General features: G+C 52.6%; 1 protein-coding gene across 2 annotated transcripts in view; it reads left to right on the top strand.

The window, feature by feature from the left end:
- Positions 1-12844, top strand: part of SPIN1 (spindlin 1) — a 94688-nt gene extending 81844 nt beyond the window's left edge. Inside the window, exons 7-8 of one of the 2 annotated variants that reach the window (XR_005530101.1) lie at positions 7581-7584; positions 12821-12840. The gene's annotated coding sequence lies outside the window, so the exon portion shown is untranslated. Of the gene's footprint in view, positions 1-7580; positions 7585-12820 lie in introns of both variants that reach the window. The other variant, XR_005530103.1, reaches the window with a different exon arrangement.
- The last annotated feature ends 4101 nt before the right edge of the window (positions 12845-16945 follow it).

Here is a 16945-nt window from a genome sequence, read left to right as displayed (position 1 = left end):
GGCCAGATGCTTCGCTGGTGAATGCCACCAGATACTGACAGAAGAAATCATGCCAATCTTTTCACAGATTCAGAAAATAGAGGAGGGGAATACTTAGTAGCTGTGTGCTCTGAGGCCCCTATTACCCTGATACTATGGCCAGACAAAAACCTAATGAGAATACTGTGGACCAGTATCCTTACATGAATTCTGAGTATAGATGCAGAAACTTCCTCAAATCCAGTGACGCACAGGCACATCTTGAGATACTGCAGGTTTCTTTCCAGACCACCCTGGTGAAGCCAGTATTACAATAAAGTGAATCAAATGAATTTTTTGGTTTCCCAGTACATAAAAAAGTTTTTACACTATAGTCTGTTAACTGTGTAATAGCATTATATCTAAAAATAGGTACATACCTTAAATAAAAAATACTGCTAAAAATGCTAACCATTATCTCAGGTTTTCAGGGAGTTCTAATCACTGATCCCAGATAGCCATAACAAATAAAATAATAATGAAGGTTGAAACATTGTGAGAATTACCAAAATGTGATACACAGATTAGAAGTGAGTAGATGCTGTTGAAAATGCCGATAGACCTTTCATGCAGGGTTGCCACAAACCTTCGATCTTAAAAAAAAAGCAGTATTTGTGAAGAGCTATAAAACGAGGTGTCCCTGTATAGAATGAGGTTAAGGTATATGACCAAGTGAGGTTTAATATGAGAAACCAAATGTATTTATGCTACCACATTAACAGGTGGAAGGACAGAAGGCACAAACCAGCTCAACAGGTTGGGAAAAAACATTTGACAAAATGTAATACCCATTCACAATAAAAACATAAAATGTGGGATAGGAGGGAATTTTCTCAACCTGATGAAGGGCCTCCATAAGAAATCTATAGCTGAGGCGCTAGTTGGCTCAGTCCCTCGAGCGTGTGAATCTTGGTTTCAGTGTTGTGAGTTCAAACCTCATGGTGGGCATAGAGATTTATTAAAAAAAAAAAAAATCTTAGAAAAAAATGTACAGCTAACATCGTACCTAATGATGGGAGGACTGTCTTTCTCCTAGGATCAGGAATGTCAAGGGCATCCATGCTCCTCCTTTCTACTCAACGTTGTACTGGAGTCAAATGAGAACAAAATAATAAGCATCTAGGGAGAAAAAGAAGAAAAAGCTGTTTTTATTGCAGATGACATGATTCTGTGTGAAAAATCTTAAAGGATACACACAAAAAATGTTTAGAACTAATGAATTCAGCAAGGTGGCAACCTACATCTATATACAGAAGTCAACCACATTTCTATATATACTAGTGAAATTTCTGAAATGAAATTCTATCTGCAACAGCATCAAAAATAGTAAAGTGCTTGTGAATAAATTTAATAAAAGTGAGATTGTACACTGAAGACTACAAACACAAGGAGTTTCATGTTCATGGATCCGAAGACTCATTATTGTTTGTTAATATGGAGGTGGTTCTGAGAATCCCTGCAGGCTTTGTTGCAGAAATTAACAAGCTGATCCTAAAATTTTTATGGACATACAAAAGACCCCCAATAGCCAAAGGAATGTTGAAAAATAAAAAAATTGGAGAAGTTCTTGATTTCAGAACTTCCTACAAATGTACTATAGTGAAGACAGTGTGGAAGTGGTATAAGGATCTGTCTAGATTGGTCTCAGTGGAACAAATGAGAATCCTGAAATCAGCACCTAACATTCATGGTCAGTTGGTTTTCCTCAGAGGCACCAAGGTAGCTCACTGGGGAGAAAACTGCCCTTTCAGTACATGAGGCTGGAAGAATTTGATATCCTCGTGCAAAAAGATGAAGTTTGTCTCTTTTTACAAATACTCAGAATGCACCATGGATAAACCCAAAGGTAAGAGCTAACACTGTGAAACTCGGAAGAAATCCAGAGAGTCTTCATGACCCTGGGTTGGCAGAGACTTTTCCCTATACGACTCCCAAAAGCAAATCTGTAAAAGGCAAGGCTGACACATTAGATGTCACCAAAGCCAAAAAATTGTCTCAGAAGCCACTGAATGAGAGAAACTACATGTTGGCAGATCATGTTAATAAAGGACCAGTATCCAGAATCTAGTAGGAACGCTAACAAGAAGACCCAAGTAAAGATGGAAAGGAGTTGAGTAGATGCTGCTCTAAAGAAAGTGTATGAGCATGGGAAAGAGGTTCTCAGCGTCCTCAGTTCCTGGGGAAAGACAGAAGAGAGCCGGGCTGCCACTTCCACCCCTTGGGATGGCTCTCCTGCTCAGGACAGGCAGTGACGTGTTGAACATGGGGAAGACAATGTCACCATTTCCTAAAAAGTCACAAGGCTAACCCGAGACCTAGTTCCTAGGGGCGTACATGTGCGGACTGAACCGTCTATGGAAAACCCGTGAACCAGTACTGGTGGTGCATTTACAGTAGCCCCAGGGTGGACGCGGGGCAGCTTCCTGGCAGCCAGTGTGCAGGGCGCAGCACGCCTGTCTGGGGTGGAGCCTGCTCAGGGACTGCCGGCCGCAGGTGGAGGGGCCTCAGAGATACAGGAACGGGAGCAGGCGGGAAGCCGCCGGTGATTCCGGTTAAGCGTAAGGGCTTGAGGACGCAGCGCGGACTCTGGGCCGCGGGGCGGAGCCGGGAAGGCAGAGCACCTGCGGTGGGCGCGGCAGTTTCGGGGTGCGGGAAGGGTCTCCAGTTAGATCCCAGGGACGGTCGTGCGGCTCTGTGAGGTCAGGGAAGGGACGTTCGCTTAAAATGGGCGATCGTGCGATGCACGTGTGAACCGCACCTTGGTGAAGCTGTTGCAGGACTGGGATGGGGGCGGTGTCCTGACACGTGACGGTTTCCCATTTCAGGGTGACAGCCGCGGAGCCAGGGGGTTGGGGGAGGCTGCGGGAGAGGCGGGCTGCCCGGGGTGCTGGGGGCGTCGTGCCGGGCGGCGCGCGGGAAGCAGAAAACCCGGCAGGAAGAGCAGCCGAGGGGGACCCGCTCGAGCACCCGCTGTCCACCCCGGCGCTGGGCCCGGAGTCCCCCTCCCCTCCCCCCCGTGCGGGGCTCCTGCCGCCGCGTGTGCCGGGGACCCCGGCCCGCTCTCCTCACGAGAAGACGGCGGGCGGAGGAGGCACACAAGCGGGAGACGCGAGCCCACGGGCCAGAAGGAGCGGCGGGACAGCTGGGTCCCCAGGGTGGCTTAACGTCGTCTGCCCACAGCGGCGCGTGCTTGTCCGCTGGGCGGGAGGCGGCGTCTCCTCACCCGGCCGGCGGGGCCTCCCCGCAGGGCGCCGCCATCTTGCGCGGGGCCGGCGGTCCCGTCTTTCGGCGAAGCGCTGACCTTACTGGGCCGGCGCCGGCAGCCCGCCTTCGCGCGGGAACACAGCCTGGAGCGTCCCCGGGCGGCCGCCGCCGAGCGGCCCCTGCGCATGCGCGCCGCGGGCCCGCGCCGTTTTGTGGAAGCGAGGTCTGTCAGGCGCCGCTGCGGCCGGCGCCGTCACGGGGACAGCGACGCCGCCGTTTAAAGTCCGCCTTTGCCACCCGTCCCGGAAGGAGTCCCTAGAGATGCGGCAGCTCAGAGGTTGCTGTGAAGACGCCGGACGTGGCTGTGCGTTTCTGAGTGAGTATCTGTCTCAGGTGAAAGTGGTTCGGCCGCGGCCCTGGAGAGACCAGCGTGGTGCCCGGGCTTGGGGGAGACCGCGGTGGAGGGGCCTGGGCCTCGGGCACTGTCACCACGGGTCACCTGCCAGTGGTCTCTTGCGGGAGTCCAGCCCAGAGTGCCTTTCAAGCGAGGGAGAGTTCAGTCCTGACCCGCCGGCGACCCTGGCCTTGGGTTTCGGGCAGGGGAACACTTGTGAGGGACAGGGACGTGGCCGGTGTCCCTGAGCCGACAGTCTCCCTTGGGTTTTGGGTGGGGGTGACACCATGTGAGCGACAGGGACATGGCCTGCGACCCCGAGCCGACGGTCTCCCTTGGGTTTCAGGCTGAGGAACGCTGTGTGAGGGACAGACGTGGCTGGTGACCCTGAGCCAATGGTCTTCCCTGGGTTTCAGGTGGGGGGGACGCCGTATGAGGGACAGGGACGTGGCCGGTGTCCCCGAGTTTATAGTCTCCCCTTTCCTGGCACAGACGTCTCACCAGCCCTGGACAAAGTAAGTTCCCGGAGAGAAGTAGGCCTTGTGCATCTGCCCCAGGTCATGGACGCTGATCTGTGTGGCCGGTGGGGGGTTAGCTCTAGAGGCTGGAGCTCCCGAAGGATTAGTGTCTTTATAAGTCTCCCCAGGGAGCACCCTTGCTCACCCACCATGTGGGGACAGAGGACACCGTCCGTGAACCTGGAAGAGGCCACACTTGATGTGGACCTCAGCCTGCAGAGGCATTGTCACTGCTGCTTGCCTGGGTGAGGATGCACTTGGGCGCCGTGTGTACCCGCCTTTGTCATGTGCCCCTCATAGAATCTCATGGTGACTCCCAGGTGGCCATGGACCCCCAGAATGTCTTGTAGGAGATCCAGACCCATAGGGAAGGTCTTGCTCCGAGCCCCTGTTAAAGGGCTCTGCCCCGAACCTTCTGTGATGAGTGGGGTGTGCCAGGTACAACGGCCACGCTGACTTCTGGGCCCCTGCATGAGGCTGATGAATGTTCTTCCTTTGTTCTGTCATTACTGTCCTTGTGGTGTGCGGCTCAGAGTGGCTGTGGTGGGTGAGGCCCTGGCAGTAATTGGCGGTCATCTGTCTCATTGCTGTTTGGAGTCGCACAGGTGGGTGTCACGTACTCGCTGGCGTGGGTGGTCAACTCCACGCCTTAAAAAGGCAGGCATCTGTCTCCTTCCCATTTCTCTCTTTGGGTTCAGCAAGACTTTTTCAGGGGCTTTGGTTCAGGCTTGAAAGGTCCTTGTTCTGTGAGCTATGAGGCCCCCCATTTCTGCCTATGAGCCAGCAGCCACCCCAGCAGACACAGCACCGAGGGACGGTTCTGGCCGCAGCCTGCAGCAGAGGCAGTGCATTCTCAACGCCTGGGTAGTGGGCCAGCTCAGGGCCACCCTCACCTGCCCACTGGCTGCGCCCCAGCAACCTTGAGCCCCGAGACCACCCGAGGCCAGGCTCCCAGGGCCCCAGCCCTACAGTGAAGAATGATCCTCTTACTATCTGTACCTGACTTCCCTCTGACTTCCCACGTCCACGTGGAAGGGGACTCATGGAGAGGGGCTCTGTGGCTCTGTCAGGCACAGCATTAGACCCAGATCAAACATCAGTACAATCCGGGAGGAAATGGCATCCCATCCATGCTGTTCAGCCCCTGACCTAGCTGTGTTTGGGTCTGAGCAGTGTGCAAGTGCCCTGGGAAGCCTTGGTTTTCCCAGGGCCTACCTGTGGCAGTCGTGCTAAACCCGCCCCCCAGGATGTCTACCTTCAGGGCAAGGTGACAGTGGCGGGGTCCTCACAGGACTTGGGCCTCAGGGAGTGTCCACCATAAGGGACTGACCTCAAGGGTATCAGCTGCTGCCCTCATGCCCTCTGCTTCCCCAGCTGTGAGCGTGTACCCTGTGTTCATGGTTTAGAGAGACAAATGGTGGGGGGTCGGGGGATGCCTCTTGCCGATGAAGAAGTGCACACATGAGGTCAAGGGTCTGTCCAGTTGGGGACCTGCCTCTGAAGGGCAGTTCAGGGGTTGGTTTCTGGCCTCTGCATGTGCTCACACCTGCCTGCCATTGTAACCTGATGTCTATCACTGTCCGTGCAGCTGACCCTCGTTACTGTGTCTTATGTACAGATTTACAAAACAAGCTCGAACAGACAGGCTGAAGACTCTTGATCTCTCCATGAGGAGAGGATGGTGTCCTTTACCCCCAGGTTGTACAGTTGACGCATGTTAGAATCAATCCTATTTTTTCCTGTTCTCTGCCAGTCCCAGAGATTGAGGACAAGTGTGGGTGCTCATGTGAGCATACGTGTGTGCAAGAGGTGTGCAGCTATGTGTTTAAGTGTGCGTGCATATGTGTTCATGTGCATGTGCACCAGCAGGTGAATGCATGAGTGTGTGAGCATGTGTGGGTAAGTGTGCCCGGGTGAGTATGTGTGTGCATGTGCAGTGGGGGCCTGCCTCTGAGGACTGGGGGGTGAGAACACGGAGGGAGAGCAGGCTGGTGAGGAGGAGGACAGGGTGCAGGCTGAGATACACGGCTTGGGACCAGGCACCCAGAGAACGGATTGTTCCCATCTAGGCCTTTGTTGAGACAGAGTATGTGTGCCCAGGGGGCTCTGGATTTGTTGGCTGGATGCTAGGGGTGGTGCATGCAATGCTCCTGGAGGCTGACGTGCAGGTTCGGATTCGGCGGGTCTGTTGCAGTATTTCTAACCAGCTGCAGGGGTGGCTGCCGTCCTGGGGATGGCCGGGTGTGTAGAGGAGGGGCCGCAGTCAGGCCTGTTGAGTGAGACTCTTGCAGGCCAAAACAGCCTGTGGAAGAGGGTGGGGAGGCTGGGCCTCCAGTCCACCAGGACATCGGGACCACTGGAGCTGGGTGGGTGAGCCTCTGTGGAGTAGAACTGCACAGTCACCAAGACGGACACCAGCTCACCAACGACATTAATTAGTGAGCACATGACTGCTTAGAAACCAGTCACCAGGCCTGGAGGACAAACAGCCTCTACCTGGAGGGCACAGCCTCATAGGAGGAGGCCAGAGCCTGAGGAAAGGGCTATGGAAAGGCCCTTCCCCTGAGCATATTTTCTGGGCAGCCCCTGCCTGCCAGCCTCAGGCCCTGGGAATGCTGTGGGATGAGTGTGCATCCCTGGGCCTCACAGTCAGCAGTCAGAACCTGGAACGCCACAACCAGAGGTCAAGCACACGTATGAGGGCCTCCCCTGGACCTGCACCCAGCCTTACAGGGGTGTCGCTGGGTAATGGGGCACTTGGCTGGATCACTGTGTTCTCTGCTGTGACAAATGGAGTCACTGTCACTCATGGGAGCCTGATAATATCAAAGTTATAAGAAAAAGAAAACAGAATATCTTACTATTTGCCAGATACTTTTCTAGACACGTTACATATTTTCTCATGAAATCTTCTCAGTAGACGTTACCTTCTCCCTTTCACATATGTAGAAACTGAAGCAGAGAGCCAAGAGGTAACTTACCCAAGGTCACACTGGCAGGACGTGGTTTGTCACTCACCTCCATGGATGCAGCTCTCGTGCCACAGCCCCAAGGGACATGCAGCCACATGTGTGATGACAGGTTGTGACTGTGTGTCCTTGGCACCATGCTCACATTGTGCTGTGGTGATGAGAGAGGGGAACTTACTCAATACAGCATATTCATACTTGCTTCACACTCACTTCACACATGCCACAATGGCATGGCTAAAAACGACACAAGAGTTGGTGTGGATGTGGAGGTGGCGAGCCTCATCCACCACTCCCAGGATGCGGGGCTGCTGCAAAGGAGTCCCTGTGAGACCCAGCATCCTGCCCTGACAGGCATCAGCCCAGCAGAAGTGAAACATGGGTCTATACGCAAGTCCATACAGTCACGGTCAGAGTGTATTCACAGGCGCCGGGAAGCAGGCCAGTCCCCGTGTCTGTCAGCTGATGCATGAGCAGTGTGGTCCCTCTACACAGTGACTGGTGCACAGCCACAAGAGGAATGACATAGGGGTACTGGCTGCCATGGGGATGAACCCTGAAATGTTGCACAGTGTGAGAGAAGCCAGACCAAGGGCCACATGTCCTGTGCTTCCATTTCTGGAATGGCTTGGAACCGGCAGAGCCATAGAGACTGGGAGCTTGGTGAGATGTAGGTCTGGGATTCCTTGGGGACCCTGGAGACAAATGAAAGGACACAATGGTCATGGTTGCACAACCAGCCCACATAATTGCACTTCTACGGGGTGGACTTTATGGTCTATGAACTGTGTCTCCATTTTTAAAAGATCTGCAAGGGGACCCGGGGAAGACAGAGGCTGCAGCCCCACTCACTGAGTGGAGCCCACGGGTCCACATGAAGAGCCGGGGGACAACAGCTGAGATGGCACCACCCTGACCCAGATTCACTATAGTGTCCTCCCTGGGCCTGAAGACGTAGGTGACCCATTGGGTGTTGTACTCAAGTTTTACACTGCAGTGTGGCATGAGGAGGAGTTAGTGGAAAGCTGGCATCGGCGTGGGAACGTCTGGAGCACTAGCCCCAGAGAAAAGAGAGCCGTGACAGGTCTAACTCCACACACGGCCCCCTGGGACTCCCCAGAGCAACAGCCTTACCCTGAAACTTGCCAAGACAGGCTGTAGCCTGGGGGAGAGTCGGCATGTGCCAGAAAGAGGAGAAATTGGAACAGAAGCAGTCTGAATGAGACCATAAAATAATCATCATGGTCATTGCTCATGTTCACTAAAGGCTAGCATAAGCCACTGCTCTAAGCAGTTTGTTAAAGTAGGTTTAAACGATTTGGTAGAGTAAGACACTCTGAAGAAACAGCGGGCAGATTTGAACTAAAGAAATAGGATTCTGGACGTGGAAGATCGAGTCACAGAAATAAGTGTCCAGTGAAATTGTTAGTAGAGCAGACATCTGGGGGAGAGAGTTAACTGGACGGCAGGTCTGAGATGTCTGGGGTGGGGGTGGGGGTGGGGGCCCGCAGACGGAACACAGGACATGTCCCTCAGTGGTTCTGAAAGAAGAGTGTGAAGGGTGTAGGTGCAGGGCCAGTTTCTCAGTCAGTGGCTCAGAAATCTCCAGGCTTCAGGAGACCTGGGCCTTAGGCTGATGAAGCACAATCAGACCCAGGCAGGTAAACAGATCGATAAACCTGCAGCAGAGCCATCAAAACAGAAGACTGAAAGCTGGAAGGCAAGGAAAAGCAGACCACTTACCTGCCCAGATTATTCGAGAAGGAGGGAGAAGAGAATATTTTCAGAAAAGCAGGAATAAGTGTATTTCCTATTCTAAATACTTGTAACCACTGGTGAACGTCAGTAAGTGGCAGACTGTAGGTAGCACAGTGAAGACAGTGGAAATAAATCTTGGTTTGTGGTGATCAGAATGCATGCAAGGAGGCTGAACCCATTGTTCAGAAGTGAAAGGTCCTAAGGCTGGCGTAAGAAGTCCAGGTAAGAGGTTCCTTTCTGTTTGCAAAACACTCCCAGAAAAACGAATGTCACGAAAAAGGGATTTAAACTAACAGGATAAAACAGGCCATTGCTCCCCAGAAAAGGATGATACAGCTGTGTGAACATCAGCATTCCTGAAGGTGAAACGCATCAACAAGGATAAAACAATGAATGAAATCATGACTGTTACTTGATGACACAAAGGAGGAGTCTGTGAAGTATGCACAATCATCTTGTGTGCAGAAACCACACACGTGCTCACAGTACATCAAAGAGGGTACACGGGATTATAAGGAGGTTGACAAACAGCTATCACAGCAGGAAAATGAGATGTGCTTCTGTGAGTAACTGGTAGATTTGTGACACAGAAATGAATACTGGCAGAGAAGGTCTGAATCATAACAGTAGGAGAGCTTAGATCCCTGCACCAGAAGGGGTAAAGTATCCTTGTTTTCCAAGCATACTTGGTGCCGTTACACACACCAGCCAGGTGGGAGGCTTGCAGATAAACCCTAGCAGACCTCACCACGGGCTGTGTCATACAGATCCCTTGCTCTGAGCACAGCGTGATGAAATTAGAAATCTGTAACAAAAGCACCAACATTGGATAGTAAAACCATCTTTCTAAATATCAAACGAGTAGAAGAATCCATAATAAAAATTATAGTGTATTTTGAATTTAAGAAAAATTGCCTGTCAAAATTTATGGGATGATCTTAAAAAACTATTTCAATGGACGTTCAGTGGGAGTTTATGTGGCCTTAAATCCATCTATGAAAGAAAGAATAATGATTGAAAATCGATAAATGGACAAGAAGGTAAACCCGAGGGAAGTAGAGAGACAGATGGAGACACCAAGCCACACAGCTGGAGCGAGGGAGGACTCATGTGAGAAGGGAGAAGCCACAGTTTTTAAAATACCTGATTATGGACAGAGTTGATATTTTTAGAGTTACGAGATAAGATTATGATGGATGCCTCTGAGTGAAGCCCTTAGACAAAATGAACAGTTTTCTAGAAAAATAATCAAAACTCACCGAATAAAATAGGAAATCCGAATAAACTTATAGCCACTAGAGAAACCAAATGAATAACCCATGATCTGTGTGCATAAATAAAACCAGGAAGGCAAGCCACGGTGATTTTGTTGGACCTTTGGGGAATGGGTCCTCTGTAGTTTTCGTGCAGCTATCCCTGAGGACGATGGGAGACAGGCCCTGTGTCCATCCCGCCAGGCTCAGATGCTCCTGGAGCAGGTGAGCAGGGGTCTCGGGTCCTGTCTCTTTCCCCGCTGGCTGTAAACAGGGACGAGCATCCCAGGTGGGCCCCAGCACCTCTGCTCCCCAACGATGAGCACATGCCACCTGACAGTTGAAGGAAGGTGTCGGAGAGCCAAAGAAATGAGTAAGAACATTGCAAGGTTTTCATTTTAGTTGGGTGGAACACTTAAAAAAATTTTTTTTAATGTTTATTTTTCTTTGAGATAGAGACAGAGCATGAGGAAGGGAGGGACAGAGAGAGACACAGAATCTGAAGCAGATTCCAGGTGCCGAGCTGTTATCACAGAGCCCGACTCAGGGCTCTAACTTGGGAACAGCAAGATCATGACCTGAGCTGAAGTCGGATGCTTAACTGACTGAGCCACCCAGGTGCCCTGGTTGGGAACATTTTTTGAAGAAGTAAAATATTTTTAAATGTCTTATTTCTTGAAAACAATATTTTGATCCCCAGTGAGATGGGTCCTAAGGAAAAAGAACCACAAGGACCTCTTAAACTGTGTTCGGGTGACTTCTTTTAAGTAGCAATATTGTCATTGTTATTTTGAAGCTATTATATTTTTAAGTATAATGTCAGTCATTTTGAATTATTTGGAATAAAACTTTATTATGCGAAGATGACAGATACAAGTATAAAATTAGGAATATCAGCATGAATTTAGGATTTATTTTTCTCTTTTCACAACATCCGTACCCCTGGCTGTGTCCATGACCGCAGAGCAGCATAGCCCTGCAGTGGCCAGTCCCTCTCCCGCAGTGCGCTCACAGGCACCCCCCGGGAAGGGCGGACTCTGGAGAAATGTCTCCTCCTGCATCTTGGGCAGGAAACGCACCCAGTGAACTGATGAACTGGGCCCTCCTTTTTGCCCGAGAACAAAGACTACAAGGCTCACTTAAAAAGGACACACAGGTGTCAACTTGAAAGGAGTCCTAGCGGTCAAGGAAGTGATAATTTGAGCAGTAGAGAGAAAAATGACTACAGTGGATCAGAATCCACGAAATTTATAAAAATCTACCCATTCGTTATGATACTTGATAAAACGCACTGGTGGTCTTCCTGGGTTGCTAGGCACCAGCTCACTGTGAAAACTGGTAAGAATCGTGTATTGATCCAGCTTTTTCTGCACGAACTGCACCTCAGGGTAACCACTGTGGAGAAAGGATAGACATTTTTACAGGATAATTCTGGCACCTGAAGCCAAAATTGGGGATGGAAGTAAGAAATTGCCATTTTTCAACACGATGAAGCAGTGGGTCGAGATGGGAGTCCCTGGTAGATGCTAAGACCAGTCAGGGAAGGTCTGGTGGAGACCTCTATATGGGGGATGGGGTGTCCACACCGTCCACACCGACAGATCCATCCGTGTCAGCAGAGGTGAGGTAGGAAAACTGTGGCATCACCTAGGGAATTGTCCTACCAAAGTCACCCTCTAGTTCAAAGCAACCTTTTCTGGAAACCAGGGCAGAAGAATAAACTTGGTGTTACCACCAGAAGGCAGTCAACTGGCTTCCATAAATAGTGTGGACCATAAATAGATAGTGTGGACAGGAGTGGGGTGACCCAGGGATGGAACTTATATAGATTGAAACAGACTTAAGGGACTGACCATATTTGTAAGGGTGACTCTTCTGTAGATCCTGATCTGAGCAAAACACATGTAAGATGATGTTTGTTTTTTAACCATTGGGAGGTCTGAACATGGCTTGCTGTTCGAAGGCTTCAGTTTTATTAGGTGTGCGGGTGGCATAGCAGTTGAATGGTGTGAGAGGACTTATGTGTTTAGAGACACACGTTGAAGTTTGCATGGTACACACAATGTCTGGTGGCACAGACAAGTCTCGGTCCCTTGTTTGGGTCTAAGAGTTGAGAAGCGTGGGTTTGACCTGAGGGTCAGGAGAGGCACCACAGAACCTTCCAGAACATGTCTACTTTCTGATGACAGGAAGTCCAGGCCAAGGGTTCCCCAGCCCTGGCCCAATCACGATCTCCAGGAGGTGCCTGCAGATGAAGCAGGGTGGGGACTGGGACCCTGGTGTGTCCCCTGTGGGGTGCTGTTCTCCTTCCAGCAGTGTTCAGTTGCACAGGAAATAAAGTGGGTTGAGGCTGTTGGGCACCCTTGGCCAAGGTGGGCCCTCCTCCCTAGTGAGGCCGTGCCCATGCCGAGATTTGGCTGGTGCCTGGCTGTCCCCCCAGGACCTGGTGGAGGTGCCTCAGCCATGTGCCCGCCAGGCCTCACCTGTGGTCTGGCCCCCACACCGCCGGAAGGCCAGCTCCTTAGTTTTCTGAACCTAAAAGCGTCCGCTGCTTGTCAGTTGAGCTCACGAAATTGCGTGTTTCATTTGGCAGCACACAGGCAGCCATTCCTGGGTTTTCATGCTTTTTATCCTGACAAGGAGGCCCTTCCCCTCGCAGACACTACTCGCAACGCGCTTTCTCAGAGCAGAGGGATTGCGGGCGAGTGTGTGTGTGCGCGTGTGTGCGTGCGTGAGCCTGTGTGGGGAGCAGATCCGAGAAGAGACACGGGAGACCCAGTGGGAGGGAGAAGGTCCAGTACTGCTTTCTGGAAGAGAGGTGGGTTTTCCCTTTGACCTGCATTCCCTGTTTTTCTTGGGGTCCTGTCTGGGCTGCTCAGGGGGACTGGGGACTAGGCTAGAAGCAGCTTGAAGTGAGCAAGTCAGCAGCCCTGGCTGCCGGCAATGACACATAGGGGCCACTGTCTGATGGTGACACAGCCTCTGGCCCATGCTTGTCGCACCTGCAGGCTCCATGGGTGAAGTCTGAGGCAGATGCACGCCATTTCTCTTTAAAAAGGAAACCCAGGAGCAGTTTTTAACAGCTATAATTGGGGATAAAGAAGTGTCCAGGCAGATCCTCTCATTGGGAAGCTTGGAAGGAGGGGAAAATGGGGCGCCTCCCGACATCAGGCCTGCCCCAGCAGGCGGGAGCCCGGCAGAGCCCCGGGTCAGGCCTGGATACGACCCACAGTGACTCCCGTTCTCACATGAGTTAGGGCAGAGCAAGTTGTATGCCATGTATTTTCGGGTTTGTAGCCCTTGTCCTTCCAGTGTCCGTTGTGAGGCCATCCACCCCTCCAGGGGCCATGGCCCCCCTTTTCCTCACCGCACCCCAAGAACCGCCCTCTCTGAGTGTGCCCAGCCGTGTGCTTGCACTGAGGCCTGAAATCACGTCTGTTCAGGCAGGGACTTGCCTCATCCCTTCTCGTGTGGACGGTGGGGAGAAGGACCCTGGGCACCCCATGGGCCTGGCCCACACTAGGGGGCTGGAAGGGAGCCCCCACCCAGCAAGCAGCCCCTGGGGCCAGCAGGTTGGCAGGTCCCGAGGCTGGAGGGCACCCCTGGGCTATGGGGGCAAAGCCACTCCGCTCAGGGACCTGGGTGGGCTTGCAGAGCTGTTTGTCCTAAGGGAGCTCAGGGAGCTGCACATTCGTTTTGTGTGGTTTTCGGGATTTCTCATTTTACGAGAAGCTCACCCACGGGTAAGGTATGAGAACAAACCCACAGCGGCCAGAGAAAGTAGCAGGAGCCATGCATCTATGGGCCACTGGACCAGATGTCTGGGAGGCATTTCAGGCTGACAAGGCTTTGCATAGAACACACTTGCCTTTGTCTGCGGCCTCATTAATTAGGACTTGGAAGCAATGTTCCTTGAAGGTGGGTTCCACCCCAGGCCGCCAGGTGCAGTTGCTTTGGGCTGGGCATGGCTAAAAGGATGAGCGGGCCCAGTAGTGTTCCGGTCTTCTCAGTGTCCAGATGCTTTCACTCGAGGCCTCCAAGCTGGTTCCGGGTGCGTGTGGGACCGAGGTCAGTGCTCCCTGCCAGCGCTGGAGGCTCAGCCAGGTCACCAGTGGCACACCTCAGTCACCCCACCCGCCCATTCTTTCCCAGAAGGGACTCACAGCAACAAGCACCAGAGACGGTAAAAGAATATAACACTTTTTGCGAAAGAGAAAGGATTGTGGGCCTGACTCTGTGCCCTGGGGGCCAGGGGGACCCTCTAGTCTGGCTGGCGCTTAGGAATTTATGGAGCCTCTGAATCAAGTACCTGGGGATGGGGAAGGAGGAGACACAGGCAAACACCCTGACAAAATGACAGAACAATGAGGTTCTCAAAAGTTGTGTAATTCTGGGTTACCCTCCAGGCACATGAGTAAGGAGGAAAAGTGTTTCAGGATCCAAAGCTGTGTGGGTCCATGGAGCCCCCATTGCACCCATGCAGAATTCTTGTGTGGCTCCTTGTTTCCCCAAATTTGCCCTTGTGTGAAGTGCTGGTTTTGCAGATGGTTTTGCTCTGGAATAGCAGTAGGTTTCACGCTATTGAAATAGGATGGATGCAGTGGGACGTGGGGCGCTAACGTCCCCAAGTTCATCAGGCAGGGGCTGTCCCCATTGTCTGGGGTGGGGTCGCCCCAGGCGGACAGGGAGGAGCACACATGAAGGAGGTGCCTGGCACGTGGGCCTGGATCCGTTGGTTTGCACCCAGGCTGTCCTTCCCTCTCTAAGCAGTCGCTAGCCCTGGGCAGGGGGCTGTCTCTGCAGGTCAGCGAGGCCTAATGTCACGCATCAGAAACTCATGGTTGATACACTCTCATGCACACCCTCCCCCTACAAATGTCTGTTAGCTTAAGACCTGGGTCCTAAACCTTGCTCTGGACTGAAGGCAGCTGTGATTTCATGATGCGGTTCCATGGATGACCTCTGCTGCCCGTGCGGTGTTCTGTTGGGGAATGGGAGCCTGCCCATTCTGTGGGTCACTGCTGTCCCGCGTCTCGCTGAGAAGCAACTTGCAGGTCCCCCATTAGGCTTTTCTGAAGAACGGGCAAAATTGCTAACTCCTACGGGCTCATCATGAACAGTAAGTAAAGCTGGACTTTCCACCATGATCGCAGAGAAGCAAGGAATGTGCTGACCACCGAGTGCATGTGGTGTCCCCGGCTTGGTTCCAGTTGTGTCAGCTTTTCCGCTGTTCCTCGTGCACCTTCAGGGCAAAGGTCAACACCCCAAGGAAGGCAGCTACTGTCTTAGTGTTACCATGAAAACAGTTTCGACCTGCAAGTCATCTGAGAGGATCCTGTGTCACCCAGCGTTCTGCAGAACATGCTTTGAGAACTGCTGAAATAAGGGCTTATTTTTCTCATGAGTCACCTGTAAGCCTCCTGGAGATTGGTAATTGCTGGTTTGGGTTCAGTGGTTCATGACGTCAGAGGACTAGGCAGGTATCTCTGAAATTCTCTAGACCTATTCCTCACAGCCTCAGGGTGGCTGCAGCAGCTCCAGACATCACGTCCTCACTTGGGGTAGCACCAGGCCGGGGGTTCTCATTCCAGGAAGAGCCTCACTGCTCACTGGGCAGGCACTGGGGAGGAGGTGTTGGCATTGTCCTACCACGTGCGGGTGGCAGGTGGGGAGACGAAGTTAGCAACGGAACGCACAGACCTGAACAAGTACAGCACTCTGGGACTTCACTGTCCCTCATTTTAATAAAACCAGAGTCCACATTTCCGATTTCATAGTTTGTTTTCAAAGGGAGGAGCTACATTTATTACTTTGTTTTTGCAACACCTCGTGAGCCTCTCCTGAGGATTAGATAACACCAAGCAGGTTAAAGTGCCCAACACAGTGCCTGGCACATCGCATGAATGGACACCACCATCCTTACCAGGTACCGGGCGCCGGCCTCCACGAGCTGCCGCAGCCTGCCTTCCCTTGCCCTCTGTGTCACCCTCCTGCACACGGCCGCTGCAGCCACGTGGAGACGCTTGCTCCCCCCGTCCCTGCCCCACCTGTTCCCGGGCCTGTCTTCCTACGCCGCCTTCCAGTCCTGCCCTGGAGTAACCGTCCGTCCTCAGCGCTGCTGTTAGGGGTCGACTTGTGTCCCTCCAGCACAGGTATGCCGACATCCTGGCCCCCAGAACTGCAGAATTACTTGGAAATCGGTTGTTGTGGATGTAAGTGGTTAAATGAGGCCAGTGTCACCTGGACGTCCAGTCGTGTCAGGAGCAGGCCCAGCGTCAGGGCAACCACCTGCAGCCTCTGGCTTAGACCTCAGCTCGCGCGTGCTCCCACTCCCACTGCCCCGGAGCCTCGCAAGGATGGCTTCCAGGCTGCGCCATCCTCCTCTGTTGCTGTCCCTTAGTGTCCCGGCTCCACCTGGGTGTGCGGTGCAGAGGGTCCCCTTGGAACATGTGAGGCCCACCTGGTCTCAGCGTGGGCACAGTGCGGGGAGCAGCTGGCAGGACAGAACCCAACGGCTGCTGGCCACTCGTGGGCCATCTCGTAGGCCCGGCCCCTGGGCTGGTGTGAAGGTCCCGTTCACCCTGTGCCCAAGACAACAGGACATTCAACCATGATGGGACAAGTGAGAGCCACGGAAGAAAGGGAGGAGCTTGCACACTTGAGTATGTCTGCCAGCCCCGCGTTTTCATTTTGCGTGGGCCAGCAGCTGCTGTGGCCAGCCCTGGTTGGGGGCTGCAGAGAGGTGCCCCGATGCAGAAATGACGCACTGGTCCATTCGCTGCAGCGGGGCCGGTTCTGGTGGCTTGGAGCCTGGGCAGGCAGCCTCATGAC

The sequence above is a fragment of the Hyaena hyaena genome, unplaced genomic scaffold (genome assembly GCF_003009895.1).
Source record: "Hyaena hyaena isolate Hyena2069 unplaced genomic scaffold, ASM300989v1 scaffold_194, whole genome shotgun sequence".
In the NCBI taxonomy this organism is placed as follows: domain Eukaryota; kingdom Metazoa; phylum Chordata; class Mammalia; order Carnivora; family Hyaenidae; genus Hyaena; species Hyaena hyaena.
The sequence above is the reverse complement of the archived record's forward strand: the minus strand, read 5'-3'. Positions and strand labels throughout refer to the sequence as shown.